Here is a 23,790-nt window from a genome sequence, read left to right as displayed (position 1 = left end):
TGACTTTTGCACTTTCCACTTTTCCATGTATGGAAAAAAAAAAAAAAAAAAGTATTGAAAAATATTAAAACCTCTATTCCCCTGGATGATTCTTTTCTCAGTTTTAGAGGAAAAGCAAAATAAAGCAAACAAAAAACAGCAACACAAATAGAGAAAAGACAACCAAACAAGAAAGCACATCTGCTACCATCTACTCCTCTGGCATGGTGGCCAATTTAAATTAAAGACTGTATTTATGCTTGTAGTTCAACCACTGAGCCTTAAATTATTTCAGAGTTCCTTCATGTATGTTATCTAGTTCTGATTACTTTTATTTCTCTAATATATCAGCTTGTTCCATTACATTCACATTGACAAATGTAAATATCTGACCGGCCTTAAATGTTTTAAAAAGGAAAGGATGTTCCTTATACACTCTGTCAAAATAATAATAATAATAATTTAGAATTTTCCTCCTTAAATCACCCTGCTCCTCACCTGGCTGTTCACTAATTCATAGTTTTAGGGTTGTTGTTTGTAAAGTAGGTATTCTGTAGTAAATTAAGAATACACACACACACACAAAAAGTTACCCTCTAATTTATATCTATATTAAAATCTTTATACATTTACATTACTGTTATCAGGAAGTTTCTGTTTCTAGGGAAAGCATTATTTATTTTTTAACCTTTTTTTTTTTTTTAAATCACAGGAAAGTGAAATAAACAATTAAAGTAAATATCAGGCTGTGCTTTCAAAAGAAAATTATTTTGGGTGTTGTAATACAAAAGGTTGGGATCCTTTTTAATTTCCCAGCTGCAATGAATTACATTTTTCCTTAACCATGCAAAATATTGCACTGGCAGGCATATCTTTTTTTGGATAAACATCCTTGGACAAAAACTAAACCAACCTGTAGATTTTTTTGTAGACACAGTATGGTTTTCTTTTGGTCCTGAGGGATTTCAGAAACCCTGTTTGCACTTGTGTTTTGAGGTGAAATAGAGAAAAGTCAGTATGAAAACAGTAAAAGTTATGTTCAGAACCATTGCTCACAGTAGGTTAAAAACAATTGCTTCTTTTTCAGTTTCTGATGACAGATCATACGTGCAGACCTTAGCACCACAGTGAAAATTCAAAACTGTACATTCAACTCAGCTTTCTTATGCTATTGTTGGTTTCCAAAACCAAGGTCAAATTACAGATATCATCATGGACCAAAGTCATCTATGCTAGCTCAACACTGGAACACAGCCTAAGGTAGATTATATACTGAAACGTCTATCTGGTTGATATTCTCCAGACATCAGTCTAGCACTACTCTCCCAACAGATTCAGGAGAGCTTAGTTTTAAAGAAGTCATACATGAGAATATCATAAAGTGCTTCTACCTTCACATTTTTGTCATTGTAGCTTTGGATACGGCAATTTTGCTCTCTTTGCTTTTCATCTCCATTATTTGCCAACAAGCGTAGACTAGACAACTCACCATTTACAGGACAGGTGATAAGGAAGAGTAAAGACTGAAACAAGTTTATTAATATTTGTTTGTCAAGTTATTATTGGGATTAACTTCTATCTCCCAGTTTAAATAGGATTAAAAGGATTAGCTTGAATAATAGAAGCATACAGCATATTAATACTTATGCTTCATTTAACTAATAGGTTTGGATAGGAACACAAGATACATTAAATTATTCCAGAATAACCTATAATTACATTATTTTTAAATAATAAAAAAGAAACTCATGAGTCATTACTAAGGAGATGACTTTGGAAAAGGCATACTCATTCAGCAAATATAGAGTTGTACAAGAAATTTTCTACTTTAATATACAGTTAATAGCATCTATTATGCAGCCTTCAACTTAAAAGGTTGTGTTTCTTGAGAAATGTACTTTAAAACAGAGATTTAATTACACAGTATGCAAGTTTTTTTTTTTGACAACATAAAGAGAGAGAAAGTCATTTGCGCGTTAATGAATGTTTTGAAGGAGAAAACCAACTTCTTTACTAAAGTACTCCACAAATTTCTAGTTTTAGGAAAAGAATGAAGATTACAGTCTGTTTTCCCTAACGTATGTCATCACTAAAGTGACTGAAAAATACACTATATTTACCTTGTTACATAAGACTTTTAAGCACAATTCTGATTTATTTTTTTCAGAACAAAGAGGATAACAGCATCCTGACAGTGAGCCAAAGAGAAGAAAAAAGCATATTTGGATAATGTCTACAAGGCACCTGAACACACCTGAACAGCTTTTGTTAATGTAGGAGGAATACACACAACACAAAACAGGAATATTAGAGATGTTTTGTTAAAAATAACAGATCTCCCCATTTTGTTAAACAAGGCAGGACTTTCTTCTATTGACTCATCAAAACCATTTTTTAACCTTATATTACCTTTAGTTATCAGGAGACATACTAGAACAAGAGGCCTGCTGCAACTTACACAGGTCTTAGAGCAATGTAACTCTTTTTACACTATCCAATCTGCTCTAATTCCATACAGGTGGCACCAGGCAGGTGACAGAAGAGTTGTGTGTTGTTTTTCTTTCATAGCTGTAAGTCTTTCAAAATTGCAAAGTTGCCACTTAGTGTTAACTCTGGAGGAAGCTTCCACAATATGGTGAGCTGTGCAGTAGTAAACAAACCACAGTCATTAGAAGATTCATGAAACAGCCAGAACAGATGGAAATCATTTTCAGGCACTACTTATCTATGCTGGCTTTGAACCACTGAGCTAAAAATAGAAAGGTCCTACTTACTTTAACTATATAGCCTCTCTTACCCTACCAAGTCTTTTTTTCCTATTTTTGTTTTTATTGCTATTATGAAGAGTATTTCAGTTAAAATTTTAAATTTGATGACTGCAGTTGTCAATAAAAGTAGTTGTAAAAAGTCAGGAATACCTTTTTTGTCTTCTTTCACCGTATCCTCCTTCTCGACTTCCCACAGAGATTACCTTTTCTCTGCTTACCAGATGTTTTTTTGCCTTTCTAATTGATTTTCTTTCTCTCCAGCCCACTCCATTTCCTGAGTTGTTTCAAGATCTTTTCTCAACTCCCACTCCTCAGAGTGATCTTTGTTTACAGGTTCAGTGGGTGCATCCCATTTCAGAAGGAGTTTTAGAATGTGCTTGAGTACTTTGCTTGTAAGTACAATTTGGTTCTCCTGCTATATTACATATTTAATAAGACAGCAGCTGACCATTTATTGAGTGTTTTAGTCTATTAAAAAAGTCTTAGCCTAGAGAGGTAAACCATTTCAATTATTTACCCCACTTTCTTCATTTTCCATATGTTAGGTTCATTTCAGACTTGAAGTTTTGCACTGGAACTTGAGAGACAGCAAAACAATTTATGGAGCTTCACTTCAGTTTTAAATACTTAAAATCTCCAAATATTTCTTAAAACTGTTTTAAAACTACAAAATCCCACCTTAAACAAGCAGATCACTAAATGCAGTCAAACAAACTTCTATGAAATAGCTGTTGAATTCCAGATATCTATGCAGTCAAGTCATTAATTTCACTAAGAGCTCATTAGTTTTTCACTCTTCATTTCAACATGGTAATTTTAATAAAACTCTATGGAAAAATGCTGGACAATGCGTGCCTGCACAGACATACTCATACAGGCACGTGCACACAGATGCATTCACTGCACACCCATTTTGCATTTCCAGTATCACACTGATTCTAAAGTCTCCTCAGCGTGCACTCTTGAAGTAAGAATGAGTACCTTTTGAAATTCATTGGATTTAAGTATAAAAAATACAGTTTAAATGTATAAGGAAGCAGTTGTGGAATTCCCATCTATTTCAAAAGCAGACTGAAAAGCAGAGAGTGGAGAATTTTTCCAGTGGAAAAAAAAAGACCTACTATGCTGTTACCAAGTTTTAATCTATAGGGAATTTCTAGCCCTAAGTTATAAATTCCAGAAAATAGGGGCCTATAACAGAAACAATGACAGAACCTTAACTATAACATTGCTAAAGGCAGTTCTGCAATAAAATGGAATGACCTGTAAGATAAAATGTTTAATCTTTTGAGTGAGATGTGGCCTAATAACTCAGAAGCAGAGATAGGGGGTGATTCAGGCTTTTCCTTGCAGCCTCTTATATACCCGTTATGAAATACACTGTCACTCTCAGCTGCTTTTTCCTTTCAGGCTGAATCTTGTTTCATAGCATAGCCAAATAGACTAGAAGAGTCATGAAGAGTCATAAAGAACCAATTTATGGCCACAAACTTTTCAGCAAAAACTATTTTTCAAATTGTAAATTCATGGCAACAGGAGCAGAAGGATCCGGAGAAATACATTTGCTCATGAAAATATAAGAAACGGAAGAAATAGGTGGTACAGATATATTTTTAAATTTCTATTTCTCAGTTCTCTACAAAAGAGTATAGCATCGTTGAAAACTTTATTTCACTGAAAATAGTTTGGTAAAACTCTCTAATTGCAAAATCAAAGCCTAAATCTTGTTCTTGAGCTTACTTTTATATCACAGGAGGGGTAATGACACTTACATTTAAAAAAAAAAAAGAACTCACAGATTTTTGCATGACACAATCGATATTAACTTTATATGACATATTTGCCTGTGCCATTCAGTGGAACCATGCAAAGTGACTTAGGAGGACCCAGCAAATGCTACTTCCCATCAAATAAAGAGACATAAGTTAGCAGGACCATAGCAATCTGTCTCTGAGATTATTCAGAAATCCACTTACCTGAGCACTGCTTCCAGACTGGACAATGGAAAGATACTATCACAACAGAGACCATACCACATTTATTTTCACCGGCTTTTTATTTTTATTCTTCTGTTGTCCTTGAAGATTTACTTGCTTTCTTCTTATTCACTGTTTCCATCTGAAGATTTCAGTTTAAAACAAGGTTAATATGAAAGTAAATTCTTTTAAAGTTTGTGGGTAATTTTTCAACCTGGTACATAAGGAATTAGACGCGTCCCATTAAAAACAGCTGGAATTATGTAGGTAATGCCTTGCATACCACCCAGAAAATTTACCATGAGCCTCTAGCCACTTATGTTACTCAAACTTTCCTGAGGCTAAAAGCACTATGAAGAACATCTGGGCTCTGTTCTTTGGGGATTTCTATTTTATTCCATCAATATTTTCCCTCGTTTTAACACATGAAAATTGTAATGAGATATTCCCATATTAGGCATATGGGAACATCCACTGCAGATGATACTCACAGGAAAATCTAGTTTGTGAATCTCCTGTGCTTACCACTATTATACCTGTCATTTCTGATTCAGTATCATTTTGCACCTGTCATTCATAGCTAAATGAAGTGCTATATATTGAGGATGGATTTGCTTGCTGTCCCAGTACCTACACCTTGTCAAGACTGCACAAGACTGTATGCTGGTTAACTTACAAAATGTTCCTAAATATTTAAGACAACAACAAAATAAAAATAAAAAAAAAATCAATGGCATCAGATCAACGTATAATATTGGCAAGACTAAAGAGAAATAGTTTTTTCAGGATTTCATTTTAATCAGAATTTTTTTTTTTAAAAAACTTTAGAATAAAGGGGAAGGTTCATCAACATTCAGTGATATTTCCTAAATACATATATACACACATAAAAACACTTTGTTATATATTGTTACATATATGAATGCATGCAAAATTATGCAACTGAAGAAGGCTCTGAATGGGCAATTTGGCCTTAAAAGTTTTGTTATTATTTAACTAGAGATAATCTACAGTTGTATAGTTCAGTTTTGTCTGCTCTAACATACACAATTTCTCCTCTGAGGGAAAATAAATTATGTCAGCCCATTCATTAAAAAAAAAAAACAACTTGCTTTTATTTTCTAGTTTGATCAGGCAAATACAGACTCCACCACTTCAAAAGCATTCTTTGATCAATCTTCAATTCAGCTGATTTGGATGGAGCAATATCATAATGCTTTACGTGTTCTTTCCTATTATATATAACCAATATATAATTGCCTACAGTTATGCTCTGCTTTAATAAATAATTAGAATTATGACATAGATCATAATCATGATTGTCAAAACAGAAAAGCTTGTAAACATATTTAGTTAAATTCCTATATTCTCTGAAGGACCATTGCACGTTTATCTCTGCTTCAGAAAGCAGCTTTCATTAAGCTTATATGTTGTTTCAATTGAATTGTGTATATGTATTTTTGCACACATTTACACAGACTCTTTATATGAGCTTTGGCATACTACATGTGGCAGGCTGTTGAAACATGAATAGAGACAGTAAGAAAAAGGCAATGCACATCCTGCTGATAATCAAGAAAAGATATTTCTGCAGGTTTCCCTTGTGCCAATTCTCAAGGTTCATCCAAAACTCCTAAGTTCATTTTTCAGCCCCTAGAATTTCATGTTGCATTATCTGCCTTCCTTACTAAATGAACATACTACTTCTTTCATTTAAACCACATGAGGTGGCTGTACTTCTTAGGAAGGAATGTAATATTTAGCAGTTTCATTATGTATAATTGTGAAAAGGTGAGGCATATTTTGTAAACATAATTTGGGGGTCATTTTCAATGACATACCTTTTCTCTAACTCCTCTTCACAGCCTGAAGCTGGAAAAATAAAGTGCAGCCCATATTCTCTTTACAATTTACTCCTGAGAAACACTGACCACATAAGTCAGTAAACATTCATTGTGAGCTTTAGGCTACTTTCCTTGGATTTGCCCTAAGGCTAAGCCAAGGGCTAAAAACATTTCATGAGGAGGACACAGTTTTAAGAAAAATAAATATATTGCTAGTACAGCATGGTTACTCAACTTGGTCTTATGCTGGAAAAATTCCTTCTCCCAACAAATACACAGAATTTTATGTTATCTGTCACATTATAATAGATACTGTGGTTATAAATCACCAATATGCTAATCAACATAACTGTTGTGACCTACATACCACATATTTCTGCCAGAGCTTCTCATAATATGTCACAATGAATCCGCTCTGAGAAGAACAAACCAAATCTACTTCAACCCATTTAGCACAAAGATTCCAGGGAAGAGAAAAAAAAAAAGAGGAACACAGCAGAGCCAAAAAAAAAAAAAAAGCTAGGTCAAGCTCTCTTGTTAATCTTGGGCTTCTGTGACATAAAGCCATGTTTGCCACCATGTACTGCCATGAGCAATGACATGATTTCTCATGAAAAGAGCTACAAATAGAATAAAGTCACCATCCAATACAATTCCTTACATCACAGAGAATGTTGAAAGATTCCTCACTAAATGGTTCATTGCCTTACTACAGTTAGTAATATGCTTAAGCCAAACAACATCTACAAATAAAAACCTACCATCCTTCAAAAACTGCGAGTGTGCTAATGTAAAGATACATATTTTATAATTTTCCTAAAGATCTTAAACGTGTATACTTAATGTATTTTTATTGTTCTTGGAGGAGTTTTTATTTGCTTGTTTAGTTTTTGTCTTATCTGTTTTGGTTACTTAATGTGTGATAAATACAGGAAAATAAAATGGCATGGAATATATTCAGAGATACATTTTATTCTTAAATTTAGAAAACATATATAACATCAGTACAGTAAACTTAAAGCTTACGGAAAAGTAGCTAAAATTGATTATAATATCAAATGCTCTCTCAGGTCATCTAATTAATATTACTAAGGATCTTCACACTGTACTATTTTTTTAATAATCTATATTATTAGGGATGTTTAGGACAGAAGAATTTTTTTCCATGTGATATATAATGTAAGAAATTGAAGCTATCTATCTTCAGTGAAGATTTCCTAAAGCATTTTTACAGAAAATATCTTCAAATCTGATGACCTAGAAAAATTCTAGCCTAGAGAGCTGCTGTCTACCTGAAAGTTTCCTTTGCATACACGTATAAGGAAAACAAATCAGAATGCATTTAGAGAATTTTATTTTATATTCTTTTGCAGTATTGACTTAATAACAGCATTTCAACACCTATAAAAAAATTACGGTAACAGCTTAAAGCTCGATATGTAAAAACAAAACTGACTGATGTACAGATCTTTCTGATAATTTCTTATCCTGGATGTAACTGACCAAAAAAAAGTCCTCTGTGTTGAGGGATCAGATACTGTTTTCCTCTGCAGACATGTGACTTCTACAGAAAATAAAGAGATTCTTAGGAACCCCTAAGCATAGATGGTCTTTCTGTCTCAAACGGAGTGTTTAAAACTATACTGCAATAATCACAGATGCTCTGCTCTTGGCAGAATGAGAAGAGCTTGATATAGATTCACAAAATAGCTTCATTAGATAAAGACGCCATCGATCTTTATTACCTCTATTATCTTAAAGCAAATTTCAGCAAACACAATATGGAACTAAAATCAGGAAAACACCAATAAGAAAGCTGTGAATTACCATAAAATGGTTAAGTGAGTTTAAACCCAATCAATACCTCAGCAAAAACAGGAATCAGATGTGTACAGTATTGTAACAATTTGTTCCTATGTTGAGAGGAGTAGGAGAAGTAACAGTCTACCATACCAGCATCTGTCATTAATGAGTAAGTTCCTGCAAGTTAATACCTGTTACTAGCTCAGGGTGTTTTTTGTTTGTTTTGTAAATGGAAACTACTCAATATATCAACTTCCTCTTCCTAATTCAGTTTAATTTCACAGTTTATATCCAAATTCATCTTTTTTCTTGTTTTCAAAGATTACAATACAACTAAAACTACCTTTATTTATTTATTAAGAAAGACCAATTCTTTCACTCCACAGTAAATTCTCACAGGGAAGACCTCATGAAATTTTCTCATGTTTTCTGAGCTCTGTGGCACCTGAGCTGCACTACGTTCTGAAAGGCAGAGTAACATGCCTTCTATCTGGTCTGGTGAGGAAGATCACTTAAAGCAGCAGCAACAAAAACTCATTTGAGAAATATTCTCTGTGCGTGAAACAGAACTCCTAATGATGAAGTGAGGTAGTTTGAAGAACAAAATATAAGCTCTCATTTCAGACTTCTACTGCTAGTACTGATTATTATAATTTTTTTTTTTTTTTATGATTCAAAAGAGAAGAAAGTAATAAATATGTACTGAATACAATAAAATTTCAGTTACAAATTCAAATATCTCACTGGGAGGAAACATCAGAAGAAAAAAGAATCACACGGTTTATGAATAATCTCATGAATCCTCTTTTTTTTCCTCCTGTATTTCTGAAATCTTCTGTGATGACAGAATGAAGCAAGCTTGGATATTTTAAATTTGGTTTTCTACTTATAGACCAAATGATGTGCAACATCTTGGAAGTGTTACCCCACCATCACAGGGAATTTTCATAAAGCAGAAGAAATACAGTTTAGCCTGAACATACTGGAATACCTCCCACTGTTTTACATCAACTACTGTTTCCAGTTCCAGCCTGACACTGCTCTAGCCAAGTCATAACTATTTAAGAAGGTTTTATTACTGAACTTCTACTCACACAAGGTGGAGCAAGATTTAAAGGGTTTATACCCCATGTAAATGGTGCTAAATTGATTTACAATAGAATAAGGATGAAAAGACCCAAGGAACAGATTGTAGAACTGGATTACAGAGCCTAGATGCTGACAGAATATTTTCTGATATAAAAAAGAAAGCCTTCTTAGAAATTCAAAAAGGGAAGCACTGAAGAGGATACCTATAGAATCTATCACTTGTTTTACATTTTGAGCACTGTACAATTACTGCATCTAGTCATATCAGAGGTTATTTGCAGGGTTCTTCAGCCCACATACAAGATATGAGTTCCATTCTTTTCAGTGGAAAGAGCTCTAACGCTATCTAGTTTGCCAAGAGTCTTAGAACAGATATTGCACAAAATAATGCCTCTGAGCCTCAGGATATGATTTTACACATTCCTAGTGTGTTACCTAACTCCATTACTAAGAATGCACTCTGGCAATCTTCCTCTGAGGATGAACAAATATTATGGGAACATACTACATGCCAGACAAACAGCCTTAGCTTGAAGTCCTGCCAGATGAATATGTTGCCTTTTATGGATTTGAAATGCATGTAAAAACCACATCAACATATTGCAACCACATGACGTGCCAAAAAAACCTTTGGAAAAAGGTAACCATGGATTTGAATAACATAATTACCCCTGTGTTTTGTCAATTACAAAGTTACTTTGAGTGATTGTGATAGGCAACATAAGGATTACAAACTCTTAAAAATACTACATTGAAAAGATTCACTGCACTATCCAAAATTCACACCTTTGTTAGCAAGAATAAAGAGATTAATGGAAATGTTTCTCCAGGTAATAAACAAGAATGTATATGTGCACACTAAATATCACAAAGACTGCTGCTTGATTTGTAAGGCACCATGAAAAGCAAGCTTGGTTATGTCCCTTTTTTTCTAACTGAAATTGCATCTTTACAGCTCCCAAAGTATTACTTTTGTTTTTGTTGTTTTTAAACAAAATCTAGAAAGAAGTTTTGAAAGTAATAATAATAATCTGTTGTTAGATCATTTCAGTCACATCCCTAAGATAAATCACTTATATGACAACTGTGAAAGTCTTCTAAAGAGTACTATATTCCAAGGTTCATGAAAATAAGACATCTTGTTCCTAACCTGTGCAAAACCAAATGAAGCTAAAAGCAAACTTCATACTTTATGATCATAACTATCATCTTGATGACATTCTGATAAAAACAAATTAAAAACAGCAAAACCACTACAGATAGCATCAGCCGGGTCATCCTTTGTCAGGAAAGCAAGACAATAACTTAAATGCCCAATTACCATGGCCCTGGGATAACCATATAATATGGACTGAGTTTAGTGTAGTCTACGACACTGAGACTTCTCCTAGGGTTGTGATAGCCTTTTTGGCAAACCCAGGCCAGAGCTGCAAATACTAGAAACTTGCAGAAGACATCAGTCAACTTCTGTAAAATCTAGATGAGACAGGCTCAAATCTATGCTACCGTATTAAAGCAAGGAGCACATAGCTTGTTTTAATACTACTACACTAAACCAAGCAAAACATGGTCTAAGCTTACACAACCAAACTCACTCTTCCATCTCAATAATCTGTCATTCTCCAGAATGTCCAGCACAGTCTTTGTTCCCTGTTCTAATGCTATCACTGTGCCAGTATCAAATGGGAAACTATACTTGTCATGGAGTAAAACACTGGCAAGGGTCTTGCTTACAATCACTGGACGAATGTTAAGCAATGGCTTAGCACATACTACATGTATTTGTTTAACCCACACATTCCATGCATGTAAAGGAAGTGAGTATCCATATACCAATTTTTTAAAGGGATAACTTTGAACTGTGGGGTAGTAAATATGTTTTGGGACACACATATTAAGTTTTAAATCCATCTCTCCACTTAGAAAACTTATGTTCCTTTAGACAAATCAATGGCTTCTGTAGAATCAAAATCAAGATCAATTTGAAGGGACCCTTAAATTTCACCTAGTCCAGTTCTCCTGCAATGAACAGGGACACCCTTCCCAGAGCCTTCTCCTCTCCAGGCAGCCCCAGCTATCTCAGCTTGTCCACACAGGGGAATATTCTAAAACTTTGAAAATTCTTCTGGCCCTCTGTACACACTCCTATAGGTCCATGTGCCTCCTGTACTGAAGATGCCATTATCTAAATGCAGTACTTCAGGTGAGGTCTCACAAATGTAGAGTAGAGAGGCAGGATCTGCTGGCCATGCTTCTTTAATGTAGCCCAGGATAATGTTGGCTTTCAGGGCTGCAAGGGCATATTGTAAGCTGCACATGAGCCAGAAGCATGTCCTTGCAGCCCAGAAAGCCAACTGTATGCTGAGCTGTATTACGTATTCTACAAAGGCAGAGCAGTAAGATAGGATCCTGACTAAAAGAACAGGAAAAAAAAAAAAAAGAAGAAAAAACTGGAAAAGCAATTTAAAAAAAATAATTATATCTACAATAATTAGCCACGACATCTCCATAAAAGTATGAGTCACTCAAGCTAAAAGTACGTGAAAATTCTTTTCATAGTGCATCACAGAAAACCAATGTATTAATTGCTTGCTACACAATAAACTGGTTTTTAGTGATGAACTGGTGACACATTTGCAGCAGATCTCATGAAGACCAGTAATTGAATACAGAATTTTTACTTATACCAATTTTCACACACCAATTCTAAAGTACACCAATTCTATTAAGTATAAAACTCTTCTTAAAGCTTTGAAGGAGACCTTCACGTTTGGAAAGGAGATTGGATATGCTGAAGCAATGTGGCACCTGACAGTGAAAGAGATCTCTATCTTACACACCATTATAACTTTCCACTACACAATTATAATAAAGGAACTGGAGCTCTCTTTTTGGATTTATAAAAAAAATAACTGATGAACTGCTGCATTCTTCAATTGGGACAGTTGTTTTGGGGAATAAATATAGGCGAAGAGAAGACGTTAGCCATTTTATCTAGATACAAGACATGCAGTTTAAGCAGAAGCAGCAGTTTTATATGGATAATGGATTACATCATCCCAAAAATTGGAAGTTCACATTAACTAGTATGTTTTAATTGATGTATTTTGGTACTGGAAGCAGAAAAGGGTTATTTTTTTTTCAATCACATTCTTTGCAGCATGGATTATTCAAACCTGCATATGTGCTCACACAGCTGAAGCAAACTGCATGCTTTGTTTGTAAGAACTGAACTTTCTTCTCAGATTGGCCCAGAAGTACACTCCATTTATAGATGTGCATTCTGTGAGTCAAGATTAATAGACCATTTTTATGACACCTGACATATCAGCTCAGATGCAGAAGTTCCCTCATGCCCACTGTACTTTTGTGTTGTATGAAAAGCCTTTACAGAAAAGAACAATGAGATTTCTAAGGATGATCTCTCTGTCTTCTTGATTCAAATATAAAAATCAAAAATCATTAGCAACTTCTGAAGTCTTTGTGAAAGCAAACTACTTTTTTTCATTGTACATACTCTGGTTCATCCATGAAAGCAAATTATACATGGGAACAAACATTAGTCAACATAATGACAAAGTGAAATCAGGAGTGGGTCAAGAATGTCCTCCAGAATTGTAACATGCCTACATTGATATCAAGGCGCATTACCATTATGTTTTTGTAGCTTTACTGGGTTAAGTCCCTTGTTGCTTTTAGGAAAAGCTGAATTTAATAAGAATTCCTGCTTTGCTTTGGGATAACATCTTCCATTGATTTAAACCTTTCCTGTCCCTACTTGCATCACACAAGGTAGCTGTGGTTTTCATTTTACATTCAACTCAACAGTATGATAAATAGCTATTGTCAGCTTTACTTCACCCTGACCAGTGGCTGCAGCAGTGGGGGTAGGCTGGGGTCAAGGAGATGGCCTCAAATAATCCCCAATTTTCCTACCCCCCTTTGTTTAAACTTCCCTTTCTTCCCCCCCTACTCCCCCCCCCGCTTTTTTTCCTCTCTATTGCTGTTCCATCCACCTTGTTCCCTTCAAAGAGAGACTAAACAAAAACTAAAAATGATGAATATCACAGTTTATTGTTTGTTGCCCTTTTATGATGTTTCCATCATCTTCTTTCAAAATCATTCTAAGGTTGTAGAGTATATGTTTCTAATTTATTTTACAGGAAAAAGTCCTATTTTATTCATTTAGATATTTCCTTTTGGTTCAGTAAGCTATTTACAGCATATGGGAATTCAGCACTTCAAACACTGACTCTATATGATTTACTTACTACATTACTGTACTAAAATCATTGTAAAAAAATGGCCATTTGATAGTATCCAATTGAGGCTGGTTTTGTCTGAAATAAAGCTACAGGCCTTCCCAGATTAAAGCAGAAATACATTCACTGCATATAAATTCTGGCAGTTTCCAGTTAGAAGCCAAGAAGAAAGGAAGAAATATTTCACAAAGCATTGAGAGGTATGGATAGGAAGAGAGATAGTACTGTTTAAGGACATAGACTTGCTAGAGGAGCTATATACTGGGAATTTGAGACCAGAAACTTGAGCCTTGCTTGGACTTAATTGGCAAGCGAGTTGGGAGGAAAGAGCCAAGCAAGTAAACTGGACTGCAGCAAGGACTGGATAGGTAAAGCAACAGGGCAAAGAGCCAGGAGTTGTAGAAGCTGAGCCCAGCAAAGAACATCTTTCTCCACAACAACAACAAAAAAACCCACTTATTTCTGAGCACTAGCACCCTCAGAAGCAGCCAAAAATATGGTATCCTTGAACTACTCAGCATGTATGTTCTGCAAGCTGAACGTTCCATTAGCAAGGACTAATATATGTTTTCCTGTGTCTGACCAGAGACCGTTCCTTGTTACCTGCACACACCCCACACCTGTTTTCCTTGCCTCTCCATCTGCACCACCACCACAGCTGTTCTCCTTGCCTTTTCAGAAAAACTTAAGATATGTGTACTGACATGTTCATGGCTCTGTTTACGCACTTCTCTTGTCATAGGAATGGAACTGCATCAAGGTGATCTTCCTGGTTAAGATCACCTTGATGCAGTTCCATTCCTATGAGAAGAGTATGTTTGAATAGAAGAAATATGCTCGTGAAAATTGTTGTGACAATGTGATTATTTCCAGCCAATTAAAATTAGACTAAACTCTGAATATTTATCACTAATTCCACATTGCAGTATTCTGCCTGATACATAGTTATGATTTTATTTTGTTTTCTAATTAAATGAGCAAGTAAATCCATGTGAACACAATGAGAAACACTACGTACAAAACTACTTGCCACTACATGACAAATCATATCATTTCTTTTGTTGTGAAGATCAGTAAAAAGTAACATACAACTATACTGTACGATATTAAAATAAGAATCTCTGGTATGAAAAAATGTGTAATTGGTGTAAATAGATTAACAGTGTTACCCCACAGCATAAACAAGAGGTTCATCATGAACAAACCCACAGAATTTGTTAGATACAGACCAAAACCAGACATAGTTTAAAGAACATACTAAATACTTCCATGACTGGGAGGTACAGATTTTTATGAGCATAGCTGATGCAAGCTTTTGTTCATCACTCATGAAAATGCACAGTCAGTTATGGCAACTACGCTGAAAAAGTGTTTTGTAGCTGAGAATTTGCTCTATCAAGTAGTAATGTTATGCTCTTTGTATCTATTGCAGTTTCCATAGAAATAACTAGCAAGCATTACTTCTGGAGTGACCTGCTCACTAACCAGTAAACATCCCTATCAGGATCAAGCAGTCCATGTAATAATGCTGAAACGTAGAACAGAATTCATGGGATATAAGAGAACAAAAATAGCTAAAATGTATCCCTAAGGCTTGCAGAATAGGCACCACTGTTCCTTTCAAAGGAAAGTTCCAGATTTTGTTCATTCAAGTTACCTGACGTACTACCTGCAGTTGCAGTTTGTTTAGGAAGATAGTAGGGAACCCCTAACTAATGTCTATAAAACTAATGATTTTGATGCAGATTGTCTCCTGCCATTTATTGCTACACAGAGGGGAAACTGTTGAGCAGCTAGTCACACTTTCTGATTCTGAGGAACTGATTTGTTGCAGCTTTGGTTCAGGCAAGAGCAAATCCAGGCAAGAAGCGGCCTTAATTTATGCCACTGTCAGAGTGTCTCACGGTCTCTCTACCACTGGAGTTCCTCTCTGCCACAACCTTTCATGCTCTAACGAGGGATTTCCCAAGCAGAAATATATATATATGTGTATTGCACAGATGGTTTGCATATGCGCAGTAGACTTAACATATCTGATTTACTGTGTATGCACAGACCATCTGTGCAGCACATGTGCAGCAGGTCTGATGTGTACTGGACACATTGGACTTACTGTGCATGTGCTACACAGTTAATCTGCACACACACAGTAGCCACAGCTCTGACTGAGTTGCCAGACATCCAGATGGCCAGAGTCCTTAAATTCCTTCCAGAGTAAAAAAATAAAGATGGAATAAGAGGATGTTTTCTTTTATTTCCAGTGAACATTATAGCTCAACCTTTATTCACAAATGTAAAGGATAATTAGCATCCACAGTAACTTCATTACTTACTAAAAAGGATATACCATTTTACTTTTTTTTTTACTTGAAGAAAGAAATTCCCATACATAAAGGGAAGCTCCCTGCTGGTCACGTATGTCCTAAGCTGCAGAAAGCAAAGCAGAACACTAACAAAGCTCAGTAAACTTTACAGGAAAAAAAAAAAAACTATCAGCAGGTTAAATCTGTTTAAAATTAGAAAACCCATAACAGATGAATTATACATGCTTTTATTAGTGAGAATTGGCAGCCATTTCAGATTTTCTGCTTATAAACAGCCTCTCCATCCAGAAATTTAAGTTACACAGGTTAGTGTTCAACTTGGCAAACCAGACCAATTGTATGCCTCAAGCTCAGAACAAAACTTGGTCACCTCAGATCAGTCCTCCCTATTTGTCTGACTGGGATTCAGTGTCCTGAAATGTACATAAAGTTCTCATTCCTTTTACTCTGACTGTGAGCTAACAACAACGTTCCTAACATTTTAGCAATTTCCTCTCAATTAACCACTGCTTAAATCTAAACTGCAAACTAAAACACATAAATAACTTATCAGAGTCACCAGTCTTCTCAGTAATAACAAACTTAAACAACAAAGCATACTATTAGCAAGAACATGCAGAAAATTTATTTATGTACTACAGTGATGCAAAGGAATGTACAACAAAAATAATGGCGCAGAACAATCCTAGGCTACAGTAAATAAGAACAAGTCTAAATACAAAACCTATAGATACAGAAGGCGGAGAGGAGAAAAAAAAAAAGATAAAACTGCTTACCTTACAGAGACCCCCGGGATACAAAGACCTGCAGAGAAACACACCTAGCTCTAGCTCTACTGCCAACCCTTAAATGAAGCTTGGGAAGAGGTGGAGCCTGGCCCCTTCTAGTTATTCAGATGCATTGCATGCACCTGAGCTCCCCTGGATCAGTCCTGCCTTCTTACCAGGTGCTCAATCACTGCTTCAGGGAGTGTTTCAGCATTTTTGCTCCAGCTGCCTAACTGATAGCTTTTAACTGACGCAGGAAACATCATGTGGATATGTGGGAAAGCAGGAGGAAAATGGATGCAGAGCATTCAAGTGAATGCTGCAAGGAAGACAAGGACTGGTTAAGCCTCATCAGCTAATATCAGGGTTTCTAATTTAATCCAAAAAAAGGCAAGATTCTCCAGCTGTGTTGTTAATCTATTAATTTTCTGCAGGTTCCTCAAGAACCATCTCCTCTACACACTAACATGTAAGATAGCAAGCTAACACAATTTTTATCACAATATATGCTTTTGAAGTGTGCTGAAGTTTTGAAGACCTTTTGCCTTCAAAGGCTGAGTACCCTTCACTCTATAAAACAGTGTGTCTTTAAATGTGCTTGCTTATTCCACACTGCTTTGCCTCACTCATTTATTACTACTATTATTTTTTACCTCATCCCAGTGTTCCCTATTTAAATCAGAATATTTTTCCTAATTAGCATTGTATCAAATACATTTCTTGTGTTATCAGGTTGTGTGAAGAATAAAACCTATATTGTAGCTGAAGGTTGAAATATCAGATTTATTCTATCCTACAGTAAAGAAAGCAAAACTTTTAGGTGGTAAAAGATGTTAGATTTTTTTTTTGTTGCTTTCATTACTGTGTCTAGTCACTAATGAACATTTATTAATACAAAATTTTTCAAAAAAATATTCTCAAAAATAGAAGGTAATAAATGTGAACTGGAGGTTTATTCACATAATCTGTGAACAGCAACAGGCAATGACTTGCAAAAAAGGATAATTTACTAGTACTGAAACTGGCAGTGGGCGTAACATGCTTGGCACATTTTTAATATACTTAGCATATTTTGTTTCAAACTTGTTAAAAGGATATGCTGTAATTGATCTGCTTTTAGTGACAGCATTGAAGAATCTTGCCAGAAGTTGTAAAGTGTATCAACACAAAAAGACAGCAGAATTAAAAGATGTCTATTAAAATTGATTAGATGCTTCACTAATCAGTACTATGTATGATATATTATTACCAAATAACTTCATACCTATATATTTTCACTGCATAAATGCTGCTGGCAACATTTAAAAATAATAATAATGTAATGAACTGTATCTATCCTTCCAAAATATAATCTGGGTGATGTCAAGAATCTCTGCTGCACAGAGCCCCTATCAGAATTTTTGTTGGCTCTGTCAAATCTCAAATCATTTTAAAACAAATACTTAAAATTTTGAAGGCTTTCATACCAGTACATTCATAAGTTGTATGGAAAATCAAGAGCCAGCTCTCCTTTCCTGAAACACATACTTTTAAGGATGCCATAGTGAATGCAGTAGTGTGTGTTTGAAAATGACACTCTTATTTCCAGAGATACTTAATGTATAATATGTAATATCCACTAGTGCAAAAGAACTCAGACTGGAATGCAAATGAACAGCATAATCATCTGGCAATATAACAACTCAGTTACTTGCTCAGTCTTCTGACTCGCTTATGTCATAGAAATATTTTATAGATTCCCAGTGACAGAACAGCCACCTCAGAACACTGGGTAGAGCAAGTGTAAAAGGTATAAATCTTGATTTCAGTTCCCATTCCGAATCATTTAAATACAGAATGTGAGGCTGAGTCTTATATGACCTTAACAATAAAAATACTTAAATTAGCTTAGTCTCTCTTTTTTCAAGTATTCCACTTTTCCCCTTAAACTATAGTGCACAACAATAATATACACAAATTTAAATGAACGTGGCAAGAAGAAATAAACAACTGGAGTCTGTTCTTTTGATTGAGAAAGACAACCTATTCCCGTGCATACCAGGAGCCAGTATCCCCACATCACTTCCAGAAAATTCCTGTGATAAATCAGATTTCAAGTGCGAGAAAACACTGGTTTCATTTGCTAGGTTCAACACAGTGAAGAAAAATAGATCTGTGTGAAGAAAACTATTTATTTTTAAAGTTTTCCATACTTAAGTGCTTGTGCATCCTCATGAACATTACAAATGTTCATATCAGTAACACAACCAATGAACACATCCACATAGAAAAAAAAAATGGAGAAAGGGAACTGGTTTTAAGAAACATGATCACAGCTATATTTTATTTTAGTAACGAATATTCACAGAATAATTCATTTGAAAATGCTTGATATGTGGCTGAACAAATACACAGCAATTTGCTAAGAAAAAAAGTGGCTTTCCTACAAGGGAGGTAGGTCACCTCAGGAATATGTTTCTTTTCTGACAAACTGTTGAGATTACTTACAATTTTTCCCTGACTTTTTTTTTTTTTTTTTTTTTTTTTTCAGCAGAAGCAAATTTAAACAGAAAATGAAAAGATGGCAGAGAATATTTATATAGTGAATGCTGAAAATCTACCTTTATTGGTGGGTTTTCCAAAAATCTGTGTTGCTAGTGGTCTTGTAACAGCCCATGTTGTCAGGGAGAGGCATTTTCTGTTTTACTGAAGCAGAAATCACAGTGCCACACATTTTCTTCATTATATACAGTAATCTTCTTAGCAGAAGCAATATTATTTTGCATGAATAAGAGGAAATGTCTTTATCTAGTTTCACTGCCACTCAGCTTCCAGCAAGGATGATAGAAAGAACTCACATTTGAAATTTGGATAATAGTTTCATTTAGCTGCTTACTTGATATTGATGAGCTTCCAGTGCCTGTTTGCTTCCTATAAATTGGTAGTGCAGCAGATGAATAGACAAGAAAAAGCAAAATTTTAATGAAAAGTCAGCTTACAGTAGCAACTCAATTGCCAACAGATTCAATCTTTTATATGTTCTTGCAAACTACAGTGTTACTTTCACTGCTCATCCACTGCATAAGTACTCATGGGAAGGTAAAAGAACTTACATGGAACAGATTTGGTATTCAAGTCTTAGGAAAAAATATATCTCCTTGGCAGTCAGGAAGAAGAGAAATAACGTAAAAATGAGAAGGAAGCTAACAGATTTCAAGATTCTATTTTGAATAAGAATGTTAAGCATTTTCATTGACATAGATCCAACTAATATATGTGTAAATGTACTTAGTGATTCTCAGTAAGCCCTTCAAAATTAAAGAACTGCTGCTAAAGTCTGGAGATTCATACATAGCAGGTTTGCAAGACCAAACACTAAGACAGATGCCTTTTGACATAAGAATGAGAAATAAAACACAAAACCTACAACCCAAAACACTAACTACAATATTTCCCTAGAATATGTAATTTTAACTGTATGTGGAAACTCATTTCACCTAAAGCCCTAGTTATTCACTAAATTCTGTAACAATTACACCCAAAACAAAACCTTAAATCACTGTGGAGTATCTTCCTCAAGGCTTCTAGCAAAACCACAGTTTATATCAAAGAATTCATTACATTAATTTCAAATAATTTACAATTTCAATTTTGATTTTTTTACCTTCATATAAGTTGACACAGAATCAAGTGTTTGAGTTAACTGATTTTCTCTTCTCTTCTCTTCTCTTCTCTTCTCTTCTCTTCTCTTCTCTTCTCTTCTCTTCTCTTCTCTTCTCTTCTCTTCTCTTCTCTTCTCCTTCCCTTCCCTTCCCTTCCCTTCCCTTCCCTTCCCTTCCCTTCCCTTCCCTTCCCTCCCCTTCCCCTTCATTTCCCTTCCCTTCCTCTCATTTCCCTTCTCTTTCCCATTCCCTTCCCTTTCTCCTTCCCCTCCTTCCTTCCCTTCCCTTCCTTCCCTCCCCTTCCCTTCCCTTCCCTTCCTTCCTTCCCTCCTTCCTTCCCTTCCCTTCCCTTTCCCTTCCCTCTCCCTCCCTTCCTTTCCCTCCCTTCCTTTCCCTCCCTTCCTTTCCCTCCCTTCCTTTCCCTCCCTTCCTTTCCCTCCCTCCCCTCCTTCCCTTCCCTTCCCCTTCCCCTTCCTTCCCTTCCCTCCTTCCCTTCCTTCTTCTCTTCTACTTTTCTTTGACTTCTGCCTTCCCTTCCCTTCCCTTCCCTTCCCTTCCCTTCCCTTCCCTTTCCATTCCCTTTCCATTCCTTTCCTTTTTTGAATAATCACAAATTTACTGGTGAACACTGCATGTCAAATATCTAGAGCATCAGAAGAAGAAAACTTTGTAAATAAATAATATTATTCAAATTTTAAAATGAGTTTGTATAATCTCCCATTTCTGGAATTTTTTTAGGATCCTAATTTTGGCTAAGTTTCAGAAATCTATCAGTTGCAATCCTGACCTTGCAAACCAGAGTTAATTAAAGTCAATCAGTGATTGTTTAACTTGCTTGCGATGGCCTGAAGCAGAATTACAAAAGCTAAATATGTGCTCAAAACTCCACGATAAGTCTCTGTCTTCTAACAACTCTGAGCATATAGACTCATGGAAATTCTAGGAAATAAATATCCTATAACAGCTTGAAGGAACTTGCAGTTGCTATGCTCTCATGTCAACAAAATAAGTAATCATGCGTGAAGAACAGCAGTGTTCTACTTTCTGCCCCTAGAATATTTTATTTAGAAATGTGAACTAATTGGTCAAAAGATCATGAATATTAAGCATTTGACAAGAAGAAGTTAACAAACAGAATTAATTACAAAAGTATAGGTTGATTGCCAAGTAAGATTTATTAGCAATGTAGAGTTAAATTACCCTGTGAATTAATCAGGTTTATTGTAGTGACAATAAGCTGTTCAATATTAAGCGTCCTTGGCTCATTTGCAATGAATTGCTCTCACACTCATAGTTCCTACCACAAACTTTCTTGAGTGCTCAAATTGGTTTTCTTTCATGAACTCACATCCCAGATTTGTAGAGGATAGACAGAGAATTTAAAAATCTTAAATCCAAGGAGAAACTCGGTAAGCAGTTGTTGTGGATACCAATTTGCAATCAATTTTCATTATTTATGAAGTGAATTTGTAGTGCCATTCTTAAACTACAAGGGCTGCTTTGAAAGTAATGACTCCTATTTTATTACATTGGCCCACAGCAGCAGAGGCAAATGTTGGTGGGATGGCAGTAGAGATTGAGCCTTTCCATTAATATTTTATTACAATTTGTTGCTGTGTGACAGATGGCAGCAGAGGGGCAGTCTGACAAAATGGTGTCTGACATGGAAGACATATAAAACAAAACTTGAACTGAATTGGAATTGAGTTCTTCCATGTGGAAAAAAATTGCACCCATTGACATTCACTGACACTTGCTGAACATTTATGGAGACCAAACAGTGGATGTTAGCACAGTGAAAGTTGGACTGCATGGGCAATATTTTCCTAGAAATGACACCATCATAGCAGCTGTGAAGCAGTGGGTCACCTCCACTGGTACAGACTTTTTTGAGGAGAGCATGCAGACTCTTGTTCAGTGTTGGCAAAAGAAATAATGCACAGCAAATGGTGATGATATTGATGCTATGTGTTTGAGAATTTGGTCTATCAAATGGTGTTATTGGGTTTTTAGTAACTGTTGTATGGAAATGAATAGGAGGCATTACTTTTGGAGCAACCTGTGTCACTCAGTAGTGTAGTGGTCCATTGCTACAAATCAGATCAATGAACTAAGGATGAGTGAAAATATTTTACTGGTACAAAAGGAAGATAAAAAAGGTATTGATTTATTTTTAGTTCAGTTGGGAATTCTAGCTTAATTATCATAGTAATAATATTTTAATATGCCTTTTCTTTCAAAAACACTAGTATTAGTACTCAATAATTCATGTTCTAGAACCTTAGAGACATAAAAACTTGCAAGCTGAGAATCTTAGTTCTGCAATTAGAACTGTAATGCTGCATAAAGTTTAACTCAAAATCTAACTGAAATAGGTACTTTTACAGTAACCTTCTCAACACAGGTGTGTGGGTCTAGGAAGGATGCAATAGTCTCCCTAACTTGTTCACTTATTTATGTATATTTCAATTTCAGAGTATATAGTACAATGCCAAAGAAGATCGAAATAGGAACCAATACCAAAGCATTGTATTATTTAGATTTATTTTGATCACAATATTTGGCTTAGTGTGAGAGTAGAATTTTTCTATAAAATTCCCCAGAGTAAGCATCCAAGTATGTACATCTCATAAAAACTGCCAATACATTTTCATAAACCTAAATGAAAACATTTTCATTGACTGGCACAAATCTAACTTGTCTGAAAGCTTCAGAGTTAATCCTGCTAGCTTTTCTCTTTCCTCTCATTAACTCTTTGGGAATTTTAAGGGAGGATCACCCAAATAGGTGCTTGATGGTTCCTTTACCCCCGAAGCTTTCAAAGGGAACCACTGGAATGAAGAATGGGAAAAAAAATGCTAAAGTTCTCAGGTCACTTGCAGTCATCTTGTTTTACATACTTATTAGACTTTTACCATCAGAAATTGTGGCACATTTCTTTTAAGGCATCCTTTGCACAGCAGTTGTGTGAAACAATGATCTGTTGAATTTAATTCACAGATCAAAGAGGAAGGAAATTAACCAACACAGTAAATTGATTATTTCATGGGTGACATAACCAAGGCAATGATTTATCTTAATAAAGAGCAACATCCCTCTAGTCCTTAACTGAATTCCAGCCAGTGCAATAATACTCAGTTGTTAATGACTTTGATGTTGATGTGGAAAAGTGAATGACTGTGTAATCACTGAAATGGGACCTCATCACAGTTGGAAATGTTTAAGCCAAATCATTTTGGACTGTGAAAAGAGCCCTGAGTGGTATAGATTGGCTGGGACCCAGATTTTTAGTCTTAACTAAACAGGGCCTGAAAACTTTATCATACTGCTATGCCTC

At 35.4% G+C, this 23,790-nt stretch overlaps 1 long non-coding RNA gene across 1 annotated transcript; it reads right to left on the bottom strand.

The window, feature by feature from the left end:
• Positions 1–1,747: 1,747 nt before the first annotated feature.
• On the bottom strand, positions 1,748–16,876 carry LOC107314979. The gene is made up of 3 exons (XR_001555697.2): positions 16,822–16,876; positions 4,724–4,865; positions 1,748–2,619 (listed from the first exon to the last, which is right to left on the bottom strand). It is a non-coding gene; the product is annotated as an uncharacterized LOC107314979 (long non-coding RNA).
• Positions 16,877–23,790: the final 6,914 nt, after the last annotated feature.

Source organism: Coturnix japonica, chromosome 5, assembly GCF_001577835.2.
Source record: "Coturnix japonica isolate 7356 chromosome 5, Coturnix japonica 2.1, whole genome shotgun sequence".
Classification (NCBI taxonomy): domain Eukaryota; kingdom Metazoa; phylum Chordata; class Aves; order Galliformes; family Phasianidae; genus Coturnix; species Coturnix japonica.
Note: the sequence above shows the minus strand (reverse complement) of the source record. Positions and strands in the feature narration are given on the sequence as shown.